This window comes from Coccinella septempunctata, chromosome 4 (genome assembly GCF_907165205.1).
Source record: "Coccinella septempunctata chromosome 4, icCocSept1.1, whole genome shotgun sequence".
In the NCBI taxonomy this organism is placed as follows: Eukaryota; Metazoa; Arthropoda; class Insecta; order Coleoptera; family Coccinellidae; genus Coccinella; species Coccinella septempunctata.
The window spans coordinates 21,298,585-21,322,165 of NC_058192.1; the positions used below are offsets into that span (position 1 = coordinate 21,298,585).

At 35.0% G+C, this 23,581-nt stretch overlaps 1 protein-coding gene across 2 annotated transcripts in view; it reads right to left on the reverse strand.

Moving 5' to 3' along the window:
- The window catches only part of LOC123312238 (PDF receptor), a 95,183-nt gene that overhangs the window by 45,435 nt on the left and 26,167 nt on the right, over positions 1-23,581 (reverse strand). For both annotated transcript variants that reach the window (XM_044896564.1, XM_044896565.1), the window contains exon 2: positions 21,134-21,191. The gene's annotated coding sequence lies outside the window, so the exon portion shown is untranslated. The remainder of the gene's footprint in view (positions 1-21,133; positions 21,192-23,581) is intronic.

Below are 23,581 nucleotides of genomic sequence, written 5' to 3' on the forward strand. Positions count from 1 at the left end.
AGTACCTTCACATGTTCAAATATATACAATATATCATAACGATTTACTTCCTTCTTCTGATTGGTTGCATAGTATCTATCCATAGAATAGTATTCCATTCATTCCAGGACGATCTCATTTTTCTTATTTTGAAGCTAATGATTCAAGAATAACGGAAATAATATAATCTGACAATTTCAGCAAGCCCAAACAATAGAGCCCTCTCCCTGGGCTTCAAACCGTTTTCGCATTCATCATAAAAGTTCTACTTATTTTTTATTCTACAAATTTTGTCCGAAGCAATTTTTTCTACATTGACCTTGGCCTTTCGCCCTCTAAGTCAAAAACGGTTAAGAGTATGTAAAATTGCTTCAGACCAAAGTTGTATGGAATTTTATTATCTACAACTTTCATAATGAATACAGAAACTATAAGAAGTACAGGAAGGGAGATATTTAAAAAACAATTCCTTGTTATCATCTTCAAACTGTCAGATTAAGAAAACCCCGCCTAATTATTGTCAGATTAATAGGTCAACACGTCTGCAACACCGAGATCAACTATCTGTATGAAAATCTGACACGCTCGAGTATGTGCAAGTAACAATTTTTCTGCATATTCAAAGGACCTTGCGTGACGTCCGAATTTTCAGTCTCTTTAAAAGTGGCTTCCTTCGGATCCAATCATATCCTCTAAAAATCTGACACGCCCGAATAATTTTTCTTTACCATTTTCAACTCTTATTCCAAACATTTAACCAGATCATATACCAGATCTGACACGCCCGAATAATTTTTCTTTACCATTTTCAACTCTTATTCCAAACATTTAACCAGATCATTTATAGGGTAAGCAAGTTATCTGTGGCTAAATTTCACAGGCCATTTTCAACAAAAAAGTTCCTATAGATAGACTACATAGTGGCCAAATTTCACAGAGTGCTTTTCAGGCAATCAGCAACAAAAAAGTTTCCATATACTAGTAGGGTCCTTTGTACAGGGTGGGCAAAATTGGTGATATCTAAATTCCAACTTTTTCAACCCAACGAGATAGAGGAAAATTCATGCCATATTACGGTCGTCTTTTTTCGGGAAACTAATAATGCCATCAACTGCATTCCTCTATCCTCTTTTGTTTTCGAGTTATAGTCCAAAATTGAAATTTGGGTGATTTCAACTTTGGTCATTATCTCCGTTTCTGTTTAAGCTAGGATGTTGAAATGAAGACATTATACAGACACTTTCTTGATAGCAATCCAGTGGCGTACTATGATTTTTTCCAACAGGTATATTTGCTGAGCTATAACATAAAGATATATTTTTTCTTATGAATACAGTAGGTTAAAATGACCCGCACTCAATGTTACCTTTAAAGATGTAATTCTGAAAGAAATTGTGGAAAGTCCAACAACATAAGAAAAACTTTATAAGACCCTCAAAATGTCTAAATTCCTAGACGAAAAAATAAAATTTTTCGCTTCTATATGTTCACAACACACACTGTACATCAATAGGGGCTTGAAAAAAATCCCTGAGCCAGTTACCATAAGTACATCGGTGAAGAAATGTCGAAGTTTATAAAATGACGATATTTCCGTAGCAACGCATTGTATCCGAAATGTGGAGAAAATGTAACGAGGTGTCGAGCTCTAACCATCATGAAAAACTCTGTGAGACCCTCTTCTTTTCCCAAATTCTTCGCCAAAGAACGAAAATTCTTAGCTGCCCTACATTCACACCCCGTACAACAAGAACATATTGAAAAAAATTACTCTATACCAATGGCACATAGGCGAAGGATAAGGCTTTGCTTTGCATCTCGGGATGTAAATCCAACATCATCAAAGTGATGTCAAAGTTACAGCTTGTCCAAACTTGGGCAATTCTTAGATGTCCCCCATTGGCTTCTTAATTTTATATGACGTTGATATTCAGTTGGAATATTTGGCCATTTCTAAAAATTCGTGAAATCACCGTGTATATTTTCACAATTCATTCGATATTTGCGTAAACTTCAGGATTTATTTATTCAATTGGTCAAATAAGATAGTATAATCTGCATAGCAATACCAAGGTGGTCGACTATTAAATATTCCTCTTGTTAGAGACGATGATTTTTTGCTGTCTCGTCAATATGAAGTGAAATTACCCCCACTACTACGCACCACCTTTCGTAGAGGGTGCGTGAATTGAATTTTTACGGGTTCGTAATTCGAAAGACTCAAAGCGAATCATAATATCTGAAGCCTCGGTGCATCATCTTTCTATGAAACACGTGTAGGAGTCTATTGAATTATCTGATTGCCGAGATTCGTATTACGGAAAGATACGAAATCCTGAAATTAGTGTTCTCTCCCTGAATGAGCACAGATCGGATTGCTTCAAAGCAGGAAATTCCATGTGCAATTTCCGATTGAATTTCTTCGGTTCACGGTGGTTGAAGAACCTGGGGTAATACAGAGTGGCTCAGCTTTGGTTAAAGTTTAACTGAAAAACAACTCATCAATTAAACGATTCATTTGCGTATTTGTTTTGATAAGTGCTTGATATACAGGGTGTTTGTAAACAAATGCGAAGGACTTAGGGAGATGATTCCTCGATGAAAATAAGCAGGGATAGTTCCTATAATTTTTTTTCAAAATGGACCTCCCTTCCGAAATACAGCCTTTGAAAGGCGATGACGAGTTTAAAGATTTTAATTTTTTCACGGGTTCTAAAAAATACTAAGCCATGAGACTACATAATATGAAGCACTGAGTAGATGTTACTCACACAATTTCTTTAGATCTCATAACTTTATTATTAGGGGTTGAAAATACCAACCCCTTATGATTTTTCTTCAAAATTGTTTTCGTGTTATAGATTTTCAAAAAATTAAATTCTCTTATGGTTTCCCATTCAATTATGGAGAAAAAAAGTCTGTTGCAAAATTTCCCTACAATCGATACTTTCTCGGAATAAATAAAAACTTACAATCTGTATAAGAAGGTCTATGAGGCAAAGATGATGCATGTATTTTAGCGGGATGTAGTCATTCTATGGAACACTTTATACGATGAAATGGAATGACAAGTGATCAGAACTGCTTGAAAGTTTTTATTTATTCCGAGAAAAGTATCGACCGTATCAGAATTTTGCAAGAGTCTTTTTGTCTCCAGAATTGAATGGGAGAATTTTATTTTTCGAAAATCTACCGCACGCAAACAATTCTTGAAGAAAATTATAAAGGATTGTTATTTTCAACCCTTAGGTATAATAAAGCTATGAGATCTAAAAAAATTGTGTGAGTAACATATACTTAGTGCTTCATATTATGGGCCTGTTCCGATATTGCTGGTTTTACTGGCCCGCAATCGAATAACAATAGAACTCGAACGACTGGGCCAATAGGCATCGTTTCTGAAATACTGACAGTACTGTTCAGGAATATCGGAACAGACGGTTTGTATGATCTTATGACTCAGTGTTTTTTAGAACCCGTAAGAAAAATAAGAAATACCCTGTATTTTTTATGCCGTTTGTATGTGCGATAATGGGATAAACTTATAGATTGTTGATAATTCTACCCATTGTAAGGCATTCTGTTGAAATTCTCATCAAATCAGCCATCTAACTGTTCAAAAATACATACTGGGTGTGCCATTTGAATAAGAAAGTAGTAGCCTGTTTACAGTATAACAGGAGGTTGAAGAGGTCTGAAACAATTTTAAGGAGAAACTTGCAATTTTTCAGCACAAAATTACGTTTTGTGTGATTTTAATCTTCCATAAGCGTCTAAAAGGCCATCGCAGGGAATCACCCTGTATATTATTACATTTATGCAAATTATCTACTTCAATTTCTGAGCAGTGCGGTATACAATGCAAGCAGAATTGAAGAATTATCGTTCATAATAATTGTAGAAATATTTTATACAGGGTGTGTGTAAACAAATGCGAACGACTTAGGGAAATTATTCCTCGATGAAAATAAGCAGGGTTATTCTCCATAATTTTTTTTCGAAATCAGCCTCCCTTCCTAGATACAGCCTTTGGAAGGCGATGACGAGTTGTGAGTTTTTAATTTTTTTACGGGTTCTAAAAAACACTTATGCCCGTTTGGACCGTTTCGCTGGTAACCATGGTTAAACTAATCGATGTTTAATATTTAAACGTTGCTTAGCGGTTGACGGTTTGCACCGTGGAATCATAATCGTTGTTTACTTTAATCATCGATAGGTTTGGCAACACCACTCACAGCATAAAAAATTCAAAATTTCAGCCAAGCACATCATAGAAGATAAATTAAAAATAAAAAGAAGTCAAGGTTTTGTGACTAAACTTCTGTTGTCAGGGTGGGAAATTTGAACATTTTTTTGGAGATTCAGTGTTGTGTTTTGAATTTGAAGTGCGAACATGGGTAGCATCAACGCATCCTACTACTCTAGGAAAAGAAGCCTTCTTGTGAAAGGACTGTTGAATTTGCACTATATCCTCATCTTTGGTCATTTAATGAATTCGGAATATAATTTACCAATTGCTAATGAAACTGCAGCAATAATTCTTGATCCTTTCGATATATCTACATTTATGAAATTATCAACAGAAGCCAACTGACCAGCACTTGAATAAAACCTCAATGTAGATAGCAATTGATTTATTGGGTCAACACTATTATTCCTGAAATATCTATATTTGTATATAACTAATTATTAAATTCCAAATCATTCTTCATATATGGCAAAAAAAAATTACACGGTTTCTTTCGTTGAACTAAATCTTCTGAAAAAAATGAGGTCCATTCTTTCGAAATAATTTCTTCTACGGGGAAAACATCTGGGAAATCCAAATTCGATATTGCCAAGTGCATCAAGATCATCATCAAGTAATATCTCATCTTCCAAATCATCCATTATTACTTCGAAATTTATATCAACACAAATAGAAAACACAGTTGTCAATCGAATTTGAAGTATTACTTCAATCAACGTTTTAATCGAGCAAATTTCTGCGTTTAGTTTAAACAATGTTTAAGGGCCTTATAATCAACGTTTAGGAACGGTGCAACCCGGTTAAGGAATTAAACGTTGTTTAAGAATATAATCGTTGTTTAGACAAACGGTGCAAACGGCCATTAGTCATAAAACTTTACATGATATGAAGCACTAAGTAGATGTTACTCACACAATTTTTTTAGATCTCATAACTTTATTATTAGGGGTTGAAAATAATAACCCCTCATAATTTTCCTTGAAAAATTGGTTTGGTGGGATAGATTTTCGAAAAATAAATTTGTATTATGGTTTCTCATTCAATTCTGGAGAAAAAATCTGTTGCAAAATTTCCATATAGTCGATACTTTTCTGATCACTGTTCATTCCATTTAATCGTATAAGTGTTCTATAGAATGACTATACCTCCCGCTAAAATACATGTGTGAGTAACATATCTACTTAGTGCTTCATATTATGTATAATTTTGTGACTCAGTGTTTTTAAGAACCCATAAAAAAAATTAAAAACTGTCATCGCCTTCCAAAAGCTGTATCTTGGAAGGGAGGTCGATTTCGAAAAAAATTTATAGTAACTACCCCTGCTTACTTTCATCGAGGAATCATCTCCCTTAGTCCTTCGCATTTGTCCACAGACACCCTGTATAATATAAGCATGATTCTCATCCACCAAATAAAACTTATCTATGCTAGTTCATTCTCCTCTTGTACTACTAGAGAAAAATTCATACTGAACTAAGTGAATTTTTGTTGATAATACAAACACTAATCATTAATTCTGGTTTCAGTTGGAAGAACCAATCATCAAATAACAGCGTAGGGGATTTCGCCAACTATATAGATCGATCAGCTACATTAATCCAATATCCATGGAGAAATGCGAATCTAGTCGTATACAGGCTAAGCAATCAACTGTTTGATTGAGTCGGTCCAAACTTGATGGAAATTCAAGTAGAATACAACTTCTGCAATTTCGTAGAGAATTTTTTTTATTCCCACTTATTTGACAAACCAACATTTGCAGTTACAAAATATTGTATGAACTACATATTTTTATTAAGTATGTTTCACAAAATGTCAAAATGCAATTACTTTCAGGTATTCAAAAACTCACATAAAAGTTTGCGTTTGCTTGTTTCTTATAGTACGATGATTACAACATCGCATTTGACTGAATTATTCTGTGTTGCTTCTTGCTGATGGGTTTGGAACTCAATATCATAGAAATTGGTGAATTGGCGTCCACTACGATCTTTCAATGATCTACAAAGATCCTGTATATAGTTTATTCAGTGAACTTAGAACAGGAATTCATGAGATATAAGTAGCTAAATGGGAGGGAGTCTAGCTTTTGAACATACAACATCTGTAAATTTTTCTGATTTGACGAAATGATTTTTATAACTGTACCTCCAGATTAGGCTTTTTTGAAGAATTATAGGTAACCGATACAGTAAGCCAACTTTGTGCCACAAATGAACTTTTCAACAATCTTATCCAGGACCGTTACATAAAGTAAGGCATGTCATAAACGATAATTATGACATTCATAATCACTTTGATTGATAAGAGCGGGTTTCACAAAACGCAGATTGCGCTAACTTACTCGATTTCCGAAATGAAATCACTGAAACCCCTTAATTTCTGAATATATTGAAAAAGTCACAATTGAGAATCACTGAATGAGAATATGGATCATAATTTGATGCTAGAATGATATTCTGAATGCTCATGACTGAATTATCGATTGAAAACAAATTGAAGTTTATCCTTAAATCAAGCGTTGATTCCCCGATCAAGCTTTGTGAAACCGGGCGTTAGTCTTCCAATTTCGAAATGGATACAAATATTATTAAAAATGAGATATCTCAGAAGTAATATTTCAACATTTTTGTGTAGTATTCTACTACCCGACTGGATCTCGTTCAGTAAACGTAATGATAGAGCTTCCTACATCTCTGAGTAAGGATCCTAAAGCAATTTCTTTCCTCTGGGAGAAAGAATGGATCATGACAGAAATCGAAATGACAGGAGATATGACACATCAACATTAATGCATGAGTACAATAAGAATCATATCGAGATTCATAACACCTCTCTGTATAAATAACAGGTAAAATGTAAGGTGTTAACCAAACCATTGTCGTCATCTACTCTCTTTGAATGGAAATGGTCTTTGCGTTGCTACCCTGAATGATAGCGTGGCTAGTTCGGTTCGGACGTTAACAATTATTGATTTAAAATCGATGGATGCATATTAATATTACTCTTATTCTATTCAAGTTTCTAGTTCTGAGGTTTTTAGAAGTTTTCTATATTACCTAATATGTTTTCTTTTCTGACCGTTCATTAAAGACCACTGAAATATTATTTTCATAATTACTGTTCTGAATGCTTTAGTGATTAATATTGTTGCAAATTTCGTAATTTCGTAAGTTCATCTATCAGGAAAGGAGAGGAATTCGACATATATAGACATTCTGTAGTGTTTCAAGTTTGGAATACTCCAAAAAGTTGCTTGAGAACTCCAACGTAATCAGAAACTTTTCTCGAGCTCAGTACATAATTGCATCAGCAAGCTTTAATCGATATTAGTTTTAGCAGAAAATTACTAATGTGAATTATGTAGGAATGAGAAAGAAACTCCTAAGCACTTGGTAACGGAATGCCTCGTCAGTGGAAAACTAAGCAAATGATTATTCCTGTACCAAGAAATTGTGAAGTGTTGCAATCTTCTCAGCTATTGAAGTTCATCAGAACTCTACAACCAGATAAAGAGATTTATAGTAATAAATGGTGTCTCTTCAATCTGAAAAAAAGAAAAGGGGACACAATACATCATTCGGTTTCTTTTCATTATGAATGATGTCGATAACATCCGAGTTCTAATTTCTAATCAGACTGTGAGTCACCGCATGCACTTTTGTTGTTTGAGAAAATGTAGGCGGGCATCTCAGTTTGCAGAGAGTACTGAGTACGATGACGGCAGTGTCGGCAGTGGGCCGAGGATCACCGAAATTAGAAGAAAGTTGACTACTGTAGTCGGAAAGGAAGTCGAAGATATTCAGAACAGTTTATAGTTCCCATTGTTCCCAAAACTGCTTTTGGGGGAGGTTAATGTGTATGGGGTGGCATTTGATTGAAGGCATCTCTGCCCAGATGTCTAGAAAACTGTCCCTCATGAAAAAACCTATTCACAATCCTGGATCAGCTTTCTGACGCATCTGCTAGATATTTGCACGAATTTGTCCCAAAATTTCATAAGGCAGTGGGCCGAGGATCACCGAAATTAGAAGAAAGTTGACTACTGTAGTCGGAAAGGAAGTCGAAGATATTCAGAACAGTTTATAGTTCCCATTGTTCCCAAAACTGCTTTTGGGGGAGGTTAATGTGTATGGGGTGGCATTTGATTGAAGGCATCTCTGCCCAGATGTCTAGAAAACTGTCCCTCATGAAAAAACCTATTCACAATCCTGGATCAGCTTTCTGACGCATCTGCTAGATATTTGCACGAATTTGTCCCAAAATTTCATAAACTGCATGCCTCGTAAAGTAGAATGCGTGAGCAGTGCTCATAGGGGACCAACCAAGTACTAGCTCACCCCACACTTTCAATTCTCTATCTTCATTCAATTTTTGTTCTCTCTTAGTAAAACCTAGAACTTTTCATATTTTCAATCGAAAATATTTTCCTTTTTTTTTTCAGTATAATAACGTGAGTTCTTGTAATTCTGTCAGTGATAGTGAGTAACATACCCGGAAATATAATCTATAAAAATAAGAATATGTGATTGTTTTTGTTATCATCATCGAATCAACATTATTTCTAAAATTATCCTCTATTTCCTAAAAGAAATGAAATAATCTATGAGAGGCATGGAATGTCAAGTTTATTTCAACAAATAATTATTTTCTTAAATTTTTTACTTGAACCTGGAATTCAATTTTCACTCGCAAACTACATATCGCGGAGAAAAAAGTTTGATATCTATGAAGGACACATCTGGTAGCATGGATTCGACAAACCTCCTCACCCCATGTACGCGGGGGTGAGTAAGATTACTCAGATTTCAAATATCGAATGACAACCCCTATATTAAGGCAAAATTAAATTTAAATTCTAAGTCAAAAAAGGCATATGATATGTCCAAAATTTTTTTTCCTCTCCTATAGATGGTGTTTCACGCACAACAGAGGAAAACAGCAAAAAACACTAAACATTTAATTAGCAATTCTCAACAGGTTGCCAGTTAATCATGTTGCGGCTGACATCCTCCACCACTCCCCATGGATACCCGAAAAATGAACCCTGAGCGTTCTCCGTGCGGGGTGTTTGATTACCGCGAATCTTTTTGGGGAAATGGGAACTCTATATCCTCCAGGTTCACTCTAATTATACCGGATGACCCATTTTAAAATATCCACTGAAATAACTCCTTGGGGAGAGGCTGGATCAGAAAATCGAATGCAGACATTCAATTTGACCTGGGAGTTAGATTTCAAGTCAAGTAGATTTTTTTAATAGGGAATATGCATTGTCTTTGGGCAATAGTAAAACAAGGAATTTCTGTCTCTTCCGTTGTTGCAATAGGTAAAACTAATGGAGATATGTGTTTCATGATCAAAATGGTTATGATAAAAAACTACACAAACTACTATATTGGAGGAAGTGAGAAGTGAGTATTTATGCAGAAATAAAAAACAAATAAAAAATAATTATCTTAATTGAAATATACACACCCAAATCGAATTAATAGCAGCATAATACACCTAAATAAATGTTCGAAAGTTTGCCCATGATTGGCAGTATGCGGTATGATTCATTCCATTCCAGCTTCTCTAGTTAGTAGTTGTACGAGCCTCTGCAGAAAAAATATTTCGTAAATATCCCCACAGAAAAAAATCAAGGCTTGTTAGATTTTGTGAGATATCTTCAATTCACAAATTGTTGTACTGCTCAACTTCTATGAACGGTGCTGAAACCACATAAGCCTTCTTGTATCTGAATCAAAAACCTCTAGAAGACCTGGCAGAATATAAGTGGAAAATCAAGATATCTTTCCGAGTTAACAATATCATCAAAATAACGGTCTAATATGGAATTCATTAATTACGGGGTTGAATTGACATCTAGTTAGCCTAGACCAGTTCCATTCATAAAAAAAATATTGCGTTACCATAGCAACGAACAATAACTCATTGGAAGTGTCAGTGTGAAGTTTGAGGTCGAAAAAGTAAACCAGAGTTACGCAATGAATTAAAAGAAAGAAGATGTCCACCGAAATTGTGAAAATCGAAAAATTGGAGTATCGAGCCATCATCAAGTACCTGTATTTAAAAGGGTTAAGAGGTAAGCAAATTTACGAAGATATGCTTAATACCCTTGCTGATCAATGTCCTTCGTATGCGACCGTGAAAAATTGGACTGCAAGCTTCAAAAGAGGTAAATTTTCCATTGAAGATGATGACCGATCGGGAAGGCCAGTTTCTGTTTCAGTCCCCGAAAATATCGATGCAGTTGATGACATGATTTTATCAGACCGTCGAATTGGGCTAGAACGGATATCTGAAGCACTGAATATTTCATACGAACGCGTTCATCATATAGTTCACGTCAACTTGGACATGAAAAAAATTGCTGCATAATGGATCCCCAAATGTTTGAATGTAGACCAAAAGCGTGCAAGGGTAGAAGCATCGCGTTCGATCTGTGCTCGATTTGAAAACGATGTGGACTTCGACTTCTTAAATCCATAATAACAATACGGATTACTATGGATGAGACTTGGGTACATTTGTACGATCCAGAAACAAAGCAACAATCGATGGAATGGTTACACTCTAGTTCTCCAAGACCAAAGAAGTTTCGCTGGAAAAGTTCTTGCTTCAGTTTTTTAGGTTTGCCAAGGAGTAATCATGATTGATTTTTTGGATAAGGGTAGAACAATAACCGGAGATTACTATTCGACATTACTGACCACTCTACGGAAAAAAATTGAAGAGAAAAGACACGGAAAGCTATCCAAAGGTGTTTTGCTTTTTGCAGGACAGCGCCCCTGTACACAAATCTCATGTTGATATGCAAAAAATTCTTGATTTAGGGTTTGAATTACTATAACACCTCCCTTATTCACCAGATTTGGCTCCATCCGACTATTATCTCTTTCCTCAACTGAAGAAAAGTTTAAAAGGTCGTAAATTTTCTTGGAACGAGGAGGTAATAAAAGCTGTGGAGGTCTGGTTTGCAGAGCAAGAAGAAACATTTTTTTGAAACGTCTGGAGACGTTGCAGGTTCGTTGAAATAAATGTATCCAATTGAGAGGAGAATATGGTGAGTAATAAAATATTTTGACATTGAAATTTTGTTTGGTTCTATAGTAGGCTAAGAATTTTTCAATATATCCTATACTTCATTCAAATTTATTTTAGCAGTCGGTTGGCCATGAAATAATTTTCTCAAGTTTTTGTAACTAGAACGAAGTTAGGTTGGCATTCATGAAATGTCGTTAATGTCATAACGTCGTTGCCACAACTAATATCAATTTTTATTTCGAAAATTCGAAAATGCCGAAAGTGATTGAAAAAAGAGACAGGGTTTCAGGAAGTGCTATTTAGAATTCAGGTCCGCTCATTCAAATAGTTATACCCTGATATTCTAAAATCCACAATACGTCAGACGGTAGCGAACATACTCAATGTAAGAGAATTTATATAATGTTTCATCTGAATCTAAACGACTTATATTTCAGCTGAATATTTCCACAATCAGAAAGATTGTGAATGAAGAGGATGACAAAGAATTTCCTTCTATTGGGAGACCCAAAAAAGTGGTGGCATTTGAGAATTTTTTATTTGAGTGAAGTACCTAATGCGAAAAATTTACTATAGGATTTTCGATAAATATCATCGGAGAATAAGTTCCCTAAAATGGATTTTTCTATTTTTCATTTGACTTGTCCTATACAATGTAAATGTCTTAAGGTACTAATAAATACCAAATTATTATTATTACATCAATGTATTAAGATGAATAGCCACAAATACGCGCAAGTTGCCCTGTTACTTGTTTATTCATGTGAAATTTTTGTTCAACGGTGAAGTTTTGCATCTTAACTTGAAACTGCCTTTAATTCCTTTTACTTATATATTGATGCAAGATGATTTTTGTTGAAGAATTTAACATTTATCATCATATCACATCATATGCATTTCATCTTCGGGTTAATATTTTTGAAATCTACAAATGATGTAAGCCAAAGAAGATAACGAACATTAACTCTCCGTAAGCTAGTGCATATTATGATATTATACTGATCTCTTGTATTTTCCATGCAAATAACTGGATTTGGTATGCCTTCAATCAGTTTGTATAAACTTCAATTATGTTCGTCACATATTTTCCGAAGAGATTCGACATTGTGATAAAATACGTAATAACAGAAACTTTTACGTAGAACGGGCAACATAGCGTTGATTTAAAACCCAAAAATGTTTTGACAAGCTTCATAACCCCACATTTTCGTACTATACAGAGTGAAATGTGTCAAATTACCATGGCCAACCGACTGCTAAAATAAAGTTGAATGAAGTATAGTATATCACACTATGTCATGTGATGACACTCACACTTCACCTGCGTTTTAGGAAGTGACTTCATCAGAAAACACGATCTACCTGCAAAAATTTGGATCGTTTTGCAATCTTCCCTGTGCCCACTGGTAGAGTTTTAATTTTCTTTCTAAATCAGGAGGTATAAAAGCGCTTGGGTCAGAGTTATGTAAAATGGATGATACCATGAAGTCTTAAAATTCTTCATGCTATTTCCCTCGGAATGGCAATTGAATATGGGGTTTAATGCGATCACAGTGGATCGTCTCTCTCAATTGTCAGAGTTGAGAGCTGCTGTATTCTTCGAGGCTCTTGCCTTTCTCTTTTTTCGATTCAACTACTGCATGGTTTGGATGGTACAGTTTCTGTTAAGGGAGGCATTTGTTTCAATGGATGTTCAGAATTGTTGGTGATTTGGCGCAGATTTACATGAAGCTAGTCAATGACAATCATATTCCTTTGATCCATGCTGCTATTGGGCAAAATTTTTCATTTTTGGACGATACAGCGCTACACTATCGTGCAAGAATTGTCGCTGAAGCTCTGGCAATTGGTAGTCCGCATTTGGCGCTGCCCTCTCAGTGCCAGACCTCAATCCTATTGAACATGCTTGGCATCAGCTATAAAGTGCTTTGCATTCTCGCATCAACCACTGCCACATACACTTCAAGAACTCAGAAAGCTTTTACCGCAACTCTGGAGAGAAATTAATCAAGGGTTCTTCAACAACCGACCTCAAGTGTGGAAATGCGTTGTCAGGCCGTAGTTAATGTTCGAGGAGGTCAAACTCTTCACTGGACTTTATTTTTTCAATTTTTTGAGTGAACTGATTTCATACTGATACTACAAACACTAAAAATGAATCTTCACCCGAAACTGTGGTACTTATGAAGATATGGGAAAAAATATGCTATAGATAAGTGATTAAAAATTTAGATTTCTCATACCCATTTAAAAAAATTGCCAAAAAAAATGGAAACTTTTGAAACCGTATCAAGATTTCTGAACTGGATTTTTAAGGGAAGTATGTTTCACACAACTGCCGTCTGCCAGTATTCAATCTACATGTATCTACAAACAACTTTTAAAACGTAAAATATAAAAATTTCAGGGAGAGAAACTTTTTTAAGGTCGATAACTGAGATTTATAATTGAATATCATACCTCGAAAAATAATTTTAATACATATTCAATGACTACAACTTTGCTTCCACTTCATTACAGCCATATTAACGACGTCAAAGACATAATAATGGAGGAATACCGAAGCTGTCTTCAACAGGGCATTCGCGGTATCTATTTTCAGAAGGTTATGAAAACGGGGAGTCTTTTCGTACGCAGAAAGTCACGTTCACGGAAGAATGGATACCGTATCGATAAGAGAAGTCAAACTCAGCTCCCAATGTGATGACATTTTTTACCTGTTACCACGGCGGATGCAAACTCATTTCTAGGATTAGGGGCTTCTCATTTCAGTTTAACGGTTAATTTGGAAGAAGCCTCATTTATGCCGCGAGTAGAAATTTTACTTGTCTATGGCATTCCATGATTCTCATTCATCCGGAATAACAAAGTGCTCTTACGATATTAAACTTCCAACGATGTCTTGAAGCCTTTACTGGACGAAATTGAAATGGGCTTCATCGGCTGTTTCGGTCACGTAGTTTTAGACATTTCCAAATCAATTTCCGCTTCATTATTTCCAATAATAAAAACCTTTCAGGTTGAACACGAAAAACAACTCATAACCGCCCTGAAATTCTCACTATTTTCGTTTTGACAAGTGCAGATTTCAAGCAACGAATAAAAAAGGTGCAGTTCAATTTAAAGCTGAAATGATGGGTGAGGTAAAAGGTGGAGGAGTCGAGTATTATTGACAGAACTGGGTTCGTTAGCAGTGGCGTAGTATAGACACTGAATCCCATTGCGGCTTTCGGACCAATCGAGGTACGGAGGACATAATTTTTACACTGAGAAGGCCTGTGAACAACAATCAAGGATCTATATAGCCTATATCGATTAAAGTAAGACCTTCGACTCGGTGAATCAGAGAACGCTATAGAGAATCATGGGATGCCTTGGAGTAGGTACCCGAAAAATTCTTAGCAGTGTGTAAAAGCCTCCATACCAACACCACCGCTAGAATACAGCATAATTAATGTTCAATATTTCTGCCATAGCTGTCTCGATCATCGCTGGCATGAGTATGCCTGTAAGAGGTGTTAGATTAAGATTAAGATTTGATGGAGGCCTGTTTAACCTGAAGCGCCTCAAAACAAAAACCCGTACAAAGTTCATCATGGAATATGCAGACGACTGCGCACTTATCGCTAGCAGCTCAGAGGTTCTACAGTTGGACACCTATAAACATATATACGAAGCTTAGGCCTTAGACTCAATATTGACTACACCAAAATCTTGGTAAGTCTTCAAACACATATCAGCCTGGGGAATGAAACTCTAGAACAGGTCGAGCAGTTCAAATACTTAGGAAGCTTCATAAATAGTAGGGCTTACCTGGAGACGGAAATATACAACCGTATCAATTGGGCATCACGGGCATTCTAAAACCTGAAGAACAGAGTGTTTCAAAATCACGACCTCAATCTGAAGACCAAGACAGCTGTTTACAAAGCAGTCGTCCTCCCAACGCTTCTTTACGGAAGCGAAAGCTGGACGTCATATAGGCGACATATTGAACAGCTTGAACAAACGCAACAACGTCATCTAAGACAAATAATGCACATCAGATGGTTCCACAAAGTTTCAAATGTGGAAGTCTTGCAGCGCACGAGTTGTATAATAATTGAGACTCAAGCAACGAGGGCCCGACTCAGATGGAGAGGCCACATTCTGAGGATGCAAGACACAAGACTCCCCAAAATAGCTCCGTATGGCGAATTCACAGAGGGAGCTTGGAAAGCAGGAAGCCAGTATAAACGGTTTAAGGATATACTGCATCAATCCCTAAAATCAGTTCATGACAATCATAACTGGGAACAACTAGCGGTAGACAGATCACAATGGAGGTCTTTGGTCCACAGTTATAATGGAGACTCGAGAAGAATACAGCGCGGGCCAGATCTATCCATGCCCCTAGTGTGAAAGGATCTGTCACGGTTGGATCTCTTCAGTCACAGGAGGCACACAGTCACAGGAGGCACACAGTCGCAAATAGCCCTAAGAAATTATAAGTTTGATCGCACCGATAGTTTTGTTTTTGAGTGTTTTTGTAGATTTATTCTCGGTAACGGGATACTGCAATTATGATGATGAGCATCAAGTTGAGGATAAAGTTTGATGAAGATAATTTAAAGTAACTTCAAATTTTGTGTCAAAATAGCCAGTAGTCGATGAACCGTCAGACAAGAATTCTTGTCTTATCGTGTCCTAATACGAAGATATATTGAGTGTACCTTGTGAAATGAGAATGTAGAAGGTTGTCCTGAGAATATTTTATGAAGAAGTTCAAAATGAAAAATCTCAACACCCCAAATTTTCAAGACAAAATTGTTATTAGTTTTCCATAAACGTCCCATATGCCATGGCGGTGAAACACCCTGTATACAGTTACCAAATCTGATTTTTTGTCTGGCCTGCTCAGAATGATCCTGCAGAATTAAGGTCTCGGTGTAAGACAAATAGTCCTACAATGGTAACCTTAAAAAGGTAAAAAATTTAATTTGGATAATGGTCTGTCGGGTTTTAATTTGGGAATCTGTTCAACTGTTTCAATTATCGCATTCACAATGAAACTCCCATTCATTCCTGCAGACGGAACATTACCAATGAACCGATAATTAAAGACAATCTCCTCATTATGTGATTCCAACACAAAAGAGAACCCAGTTCCTAACGATTTCAATCTGAATAGTGTACGATATTTTTCAAGATGTTTTATGCATATTCCATAATGGCAATGTCGCAGTGACCTACGATGCTGATGTTTGAAAAGCTTTCAGGCTTTTTCAGAAATTGATGCTAAAGGTGCATATTCTCCAACTTGAGCGATGCATTGAATAGGGGGTAGTAGCTCATTAAAATGACTTATAGGAAGGAATATGTGGAAGGGTTTTTTTCTTGCTATATATGTTATCGCTATTAGCGAATGGATATTCACGCGCATTGAGTACTTCATTAGTAATTAATTGATTACCTGTTCGTTGGAGAGGTGTTTTGTTTCTTTAGGCCGACGAATAATAAGGGGCAGAAAAATTTACCAGATGGAATCCAATGCCTTAATGTAGAGAGAAAAATCGTGATCACTCTATTTCAAATTAGAAGGAATATAATATGATTTATTTTCAATCCCAACTTATGAATCCAGATTATAACTTTAACTTTCGAATTTAATTTAGTCGTGTCGTGTTCGAGGTATATTATAGCTATTTTATAATAGAGACTTGAAACTTGAATATAAAAATTCTTTTGGGAAATTACTACATAATAATAATTTATTATAAAACACTTCCTGCTGTCTGACTGTCTGTCCCTATGTATACTTGGATCTTCAAAACTACGCAACGGATTTTGGAGCAGTTTTTTTCAATAGATAGAGCGATTCAAGAGGAAGGTTTATATGTAGAATTTGCTAATGATTTCGGTTGAAATATGATGAAAATGTTGGAAGGTGTCCGTTTCTGACCGGCTATTATTCAGGACGCTGAGATAAATATAAGAGATGAAAAAAATTACCAACTAGAATTTTGTAGAGCTCAAGAAGTTCTATCTAAAAGTCAGCGATGCCATATATCCAACTCCAAAGGATAACACATAATAATCAGTTTCAACATTGTAAATTTGATTCGACAATATGCTCCATTTGAAGAGGTCTTTTGACTGTATTGAAATGTATCAATATACAAATGAATATGACCTTCATCTTCGGCATTTATTCCTGACGAAAAATGCTCTTGACAGCATCTTCCTTCAACTGATAGTTCGCGATATACAGGGTGATTCATAACTATTGGGACATAGGCTAAGCCTCAATTATTGCTATGGAAAAAGATAGAGGGCGTTAAAGTTGAATTTTTCATAAGGGGACAGAATAATATCTTCTTCAAAGTTGGAGCCGACAAACCTCTGGAGTTTCATCGGATGTAGTGGCACATATGTATGCTGAGGTTAACTTCTTGAGGCGGACAAAACGCGGTATACCTATAAATAAGTGTATGGCCAGCCTAAGGCGATAGCACATGTGTCTTCGTGATTGAATCCAACTGTCGGAGCGAATACTTAAGAATTTGCTGTTTATGAAATTATATCTATTTTTTTCTCAAATTACTCTAAAGCATTTAATTTATCAAGAATACCTACCTCTGAAGACATATTTTGGATCAATATTGCGACTTGAATGATAGCAAATTACAAAATATGGTCGACGTTAGATGTAAAAGATGTATCATCCATCTACAAATAGAATAGCAGTGAGATTCTTTCAGGCATTTTTGAGAGAACGCATTATTTGAGTCATATCAAGTAATATGTACTCTCTTTTGTGTTGAAGGAAGAATTTGAAAAATTGGTCCTGCGAAACGGACCAGTACAGCTTGTTGAAGAATATAACTCATGAAATTGTATAATCAGTCATGTAAGTACCTAATTTTAATTACGTTGCAATTGATTCGATTATTTTCTACGACAGAACTTAGTTTAAGTATGAACTCTGCTGTTGTGAGAATCTGTATATACAGATATTTTGGTATTATAATGTTCTCAAAAATTGGCTACTTTCCTTGGAATTTAGAAGTATATATTTACATCTAGGATTTCCTTCCCTTAATCGACGTGAGGCAATATATTGATGACAGAAACTTATCGTATGATATATTTGGCTATTTCCATCAGTTTGGAACATTCAGTAAAAATTAATTAATTAATAATTTATTAATTGAAATAGTTATTCAGTCACTCATCATTCGGAAAAAGAGTTAAAACATTCTCTCGTTATTCAGATGTTGACTATTAAGTCGATTCATTCAATTACGAATCTTTTTGATATTCATAAAAAATCTCCAGAGACTAGTCGTCGAATTTCGAGGATTACAACATTCGAGTGATTAAAAATTCTCCGTAACACAGATTTTTCACTCATCTCCTTTCCTGATGGAATAAATGGAATGCAAAACTAATCAAACGATAATTAAAACCCTTGATTCGGGTTATCCGACCAATCGAATCATTAGGTTCATCTGATTCACAAATTTCCCATCATTTCAAATTATCAGACAGAATGAAGCTTCGTTCATTACGCGATGAAACGATTTCCTGTAACTATGAATTCATAAGGAAACTCCAACTGTCAGACATTCGAAAAATTTATAGAAAGGGCCGATCACCTTGTTGGAATTCTATTGAATTTGTGAGGGTGACTGCAAGTTTCGAAAACCTCTTAATGTGGAAAAAGAGGAAAAAATGTTCCTTCGGCGCCATTTCGAATGACGCTCCTGACAAGAAACCACTTTTAGCGTTTCAGCCCACTGGTGAAAATTCCAATTCTTCAAGTTTTCTGTGGGAAAATGGAGGGTGTCACAATAGATGAAAACTTGGATGGAAAATGTTCCAGGCTTGCATTGTTTCATGATAATAGAGCTCAGCGTATACAACCTAGACAAGTGAATATACAATAATTCCCCAGGGTGTATACCTTATGGATGTACCTACATAATAATCAGGGATAATATTTCTGGGAAAGCCCAAACCGTTCTCACGAAGTCGACGGCGAGTGGAAATTCTCATTCAAAATTAAACATCTTCAATATTCATTAAATCATTATTGAGGAGTTCAAGTACCAAGTAGTTACTTCAATCAATAGAGCAATTGAGCATCGGACAAACCTTCCATTCTCACATTTAAATCAGATCAAAATCCAATATTCTATGTTCATAAGTTCTGACGAATCGTTTAGATTTTCTTGGCTAAGGCGATTTTTAGATAATTTTTTACCTTTTTGAGTAAGAAAAGCCTTTCTCACTCGAACTACAGGGTGTCCCAAAATCGATGTCTAGTGAGGGGATCTCGGAAGCAAGTTGAGATAGAGCAAAACAAATGACACCATTCCGAGCTCTCAAGATTGTCAGTCAATTCTATGTAAAAAAGTACCTGCAGGTTCAAGTTTCAGATCTGTAATTTCAATGACAAGAAGTTATGAGAACTTTTCGAAATAATCAAAATCTCAATTTTTTGGTAATAACTCGAAAACAAAGGATCCTAGGAGGATATGGTTTTCACCATTCTTTGTTTCCCTGTAGAAGAGGTCGGAAAGGTTCCATGTGTTTGCTCTTACTCATTTAGTTTCCGAGATTCCCCCATTGGGTATAAAAAAATAGCTTTCAAATGCTTGTATTTCAGTATAAGTATAAGTATAAAGGTATCAAAATTTCAATTGAGGGATTTCAGCGTTTTCATTTTAACTTATCTTGATTGAAGAAATAATAATGATTCCAACCCTTTTTGTAGTTTAGATATTATGGTGACTGTATTATTTCTTCAATCAAGATAAGTCAAAATGAAAACGCTGAAATCCCTCAATTGATATTGTTGCTATTTGTTTTTCGATTTGATGTTTGTTTTTATACTTATTCGTCGATATTGTTGTTGGGTACCAACACGATCATGTGTTATTTTTATCAAAGGCGTGTCATACTTAATGATAAATAAATCTCTTCTTCTGTTTAATTTGAAGATATATCCATTGTATTTTAAACCATATACTCAATAATAGTTATTTAATCAACTAGGTTATTAATGAAAGCGATTAATGATTGAGATATTGTGCGAGCGAAGCGAGCACGTTAATGTTCGAGATCATTAATCGCTCAATTAATAAACGAGTTGATTACAAGATACAAGATAACCATCATAATTTTTCTGCAACCTCCACAATTCACCTCTTCTCTATTCACCAGCTAGGTACTACGAAAATCAATGCGACGTACAAAGAAAATAATTATTTGGGAAGCTGCTGAATACTTCTATGTTCGATTACCCATGACAATAATGCATTAATAGGAAATTAACCAATAAAAGTGTTCATCAACAGCTAATTTTGTGTACGTTAAACAGTGCTATTATTAAAAGGTCCACGGAAAAAATTATTTAATTACGTTTACGTTTACTGAATGTATTTCACTGTGTGACAAATAACTAATAATAATTTTAATTATGAGTACCATAGTCTAGAAAACGAAAATTTTCATTTTCACTGACACATAATTGTCATTGATACTTTGAACTAGATAATTGTAGTATTTGGTAAGGGCGGCAAATATGTAAATCCGCCACTGTAATGAGGGTAATTGGAAATCGTTTCAGCATTTTCATTTTGAGTTATAGGTTGAAGAAATATTAATGTTATTCCCGGCTTATGCCCAACCCTGTATGCAGATTTTCCAATCAAATCACTGCGACTTTTCAGAAATTGCTCAACTTGATTTCCACAAGTTTGTTGAACAGTAGTTCAACCCAACGTGCGTTTTCTAGAGTGAATCATGGAATTCGGTTCATCGTTGAAAAAAAGCAGTTATATCGAACATAAGTGGAATGACATACTTACAAATTCATCCGACGGCAAAGTATCTTTTTCGTTGAGTTCAAGGCTGACTTCAAATTTCCTGAAAGAAAACAATAATCGTCAATTTCAAGAAAGAACTAAATAAATGCAAAACGCACTGACGTTAGTCAAGAGCTCCGAAACCATAGGCCAGATTCTGCCCATTAACGGCATTAACGAGGTCAGCAATCCTAAGCCTAAACCTACCCTCATAATTTCAAGTTCCTACTTCTAGATTTTTAATTTTGGTAGTTAGAGAGTCGAACAGACAGAATGAAATTTCCCCGTGACTTCTACATCAATAAGTATGGCGGTGATCGAAATAGGGAGTAGGTACTCCTTCTGACAAAAATGATGTATTTTTTATGAAATATCTTTGAAACGTCACATTTTGAAATTATCATTTCCCAAAAAAAATTATTTCAAGTACTTAAAAACGAAAAATAAAAATGAGAATTTAAAATTTAAAACGTTTCGTTTCTATTGCACAAGTTGGCAACATCGACTGAAATATGCGTTGATAATAAAGGACAACAAATACACTATCTTGATGAGATAGACAAAGATGGCTGTCTATGAAGTCTGCGACGAAGAGGAAGGTCGTAAAATTTTATGGGATTTTTATGACGGCTGAATCAACATCTGTTATTTCATAAAGAAGCCATTGTTCTTTATATTTTCTAAAAGGCGCTGTAACCAAATCGTTAACTAGAAACGAACCTATTTAAATTTTAAAACCTCATATTTGAATATTTTCCGCGGTGCATTTGAAAAATGCATGAATGAAACTCATAATTATTCAGTTTGAACTTGCATATGCTGTGATAACCGAAATTGAGGAGAATTCCCCATTCAATATTCAAAATCAATTGTTTAAAAACATTTTCGGTTGAAAAATCGAAAATAGCGGACATTTAGGCAAGACGATAAGATAACGCTTTGGTTCGTAGAAACAACCACACACAAAAATTAACTAAACGTACGGAAGAAAAATATAATAAATATAAACACTTCGCCAAAATTCATATTGACGGAATTATGTAAAATGACTGAGAATAAGAAAAAGGATATGAATCAAGACAAAATCGGTAGTTTAGTTTATAGTTTGATTAGGGGGTAACATGTCACTACGAACTTAAGTCTATTTCAGAATTGATGTTGTGGATCAGAGAAAAATAATTTTCGAAATTATAATGGTGTAATAATAATATACTAATATGTGACAGAAAACAGAACACATAATATCAATGAATAATAAATATACTAAAAAGAATGTCAGGATAAGAAACAAAAGCCATTTTTTGAGAATATTTATTTTCTAGCACCTGGTGAATATTCTTCGCAGGATATGAAAGAGACACACTTCCGTGATATTTATGGATAATGAAATGTAGCTCTTTCACAATTGAAATATTAATAAAAACATATTGCTGAAACATAATGTTATGACAGTATCCTTTTGATGAAACCAGCTTTTTCATTAAACATATGGGCCATTTTATTCCTAACTATAAATGTAACCTTCTTTCTTTGTCAAAATTGAGTACCTATTGAACTAGTTTAATACTCAAAGTCAACTATTGAGTATTTAACATAAAACATTCTGAAATGGTACTTGATATTATTTTTATAAATATTATTTTGCCTTTAAAAACGATGGTTTTGTTCTTCCATATAAATGTAACCTCCTGCTATTTACCAGGTTACATTTATCGTGAGAAAAAAAATGAACCCTCAAGTCTCAAACTTATTTCAAATATCAAAATTATTTTGGACCCTCTAACACAACAGGAATGCAGATAAAAAAATTGTTTGCTTAGAAGTTATAAACTCATTATCTTGTCTAACAAATAATATTCAAACAATATAAATGAATTTTTTGTCAAAAAAATGCGGGCACCACGCAAAATGTCCTTCAATAAACATTGAATATTTATATTGAACCATTTTCATACTCAGTTAAATTCATTGAATATTAGACGAAACAAAAACGTACTGTAACGGTATTATGGTAGGCAGTTATTTTGAAAAAACTTCATAAATACTCAATATCAACAATAATTGATCCATGACCACGAGCCGCCACTGCAGACACGAAATCCAGAATTAAACTTCGTGAAATACGCGTGACATGAGATTTGCGAATATAGCTGAAAGGAATATAGCAATATTAGCATACCTATTATGTTACCTGTTAAGAAAACACAATTTAATAATACGAATATAGGGTAACAAAAAGCATAAGGGAAATATACCGTGAATATTCCATTTTCCGACTTCGATTCGAGATATCAGTTACCTATGAAATCGAGCCCAAAAAGATCCACGGTGCGCTTTGCCTCATATCAGACATATCTGCTTCATTAAAAACCTCTCCAAGGGTACCCTGAACAGGCCTCCTTACAATTGATTGGTGAATCCACTCTTTCGAACTCTTTTGAGCTATACGAT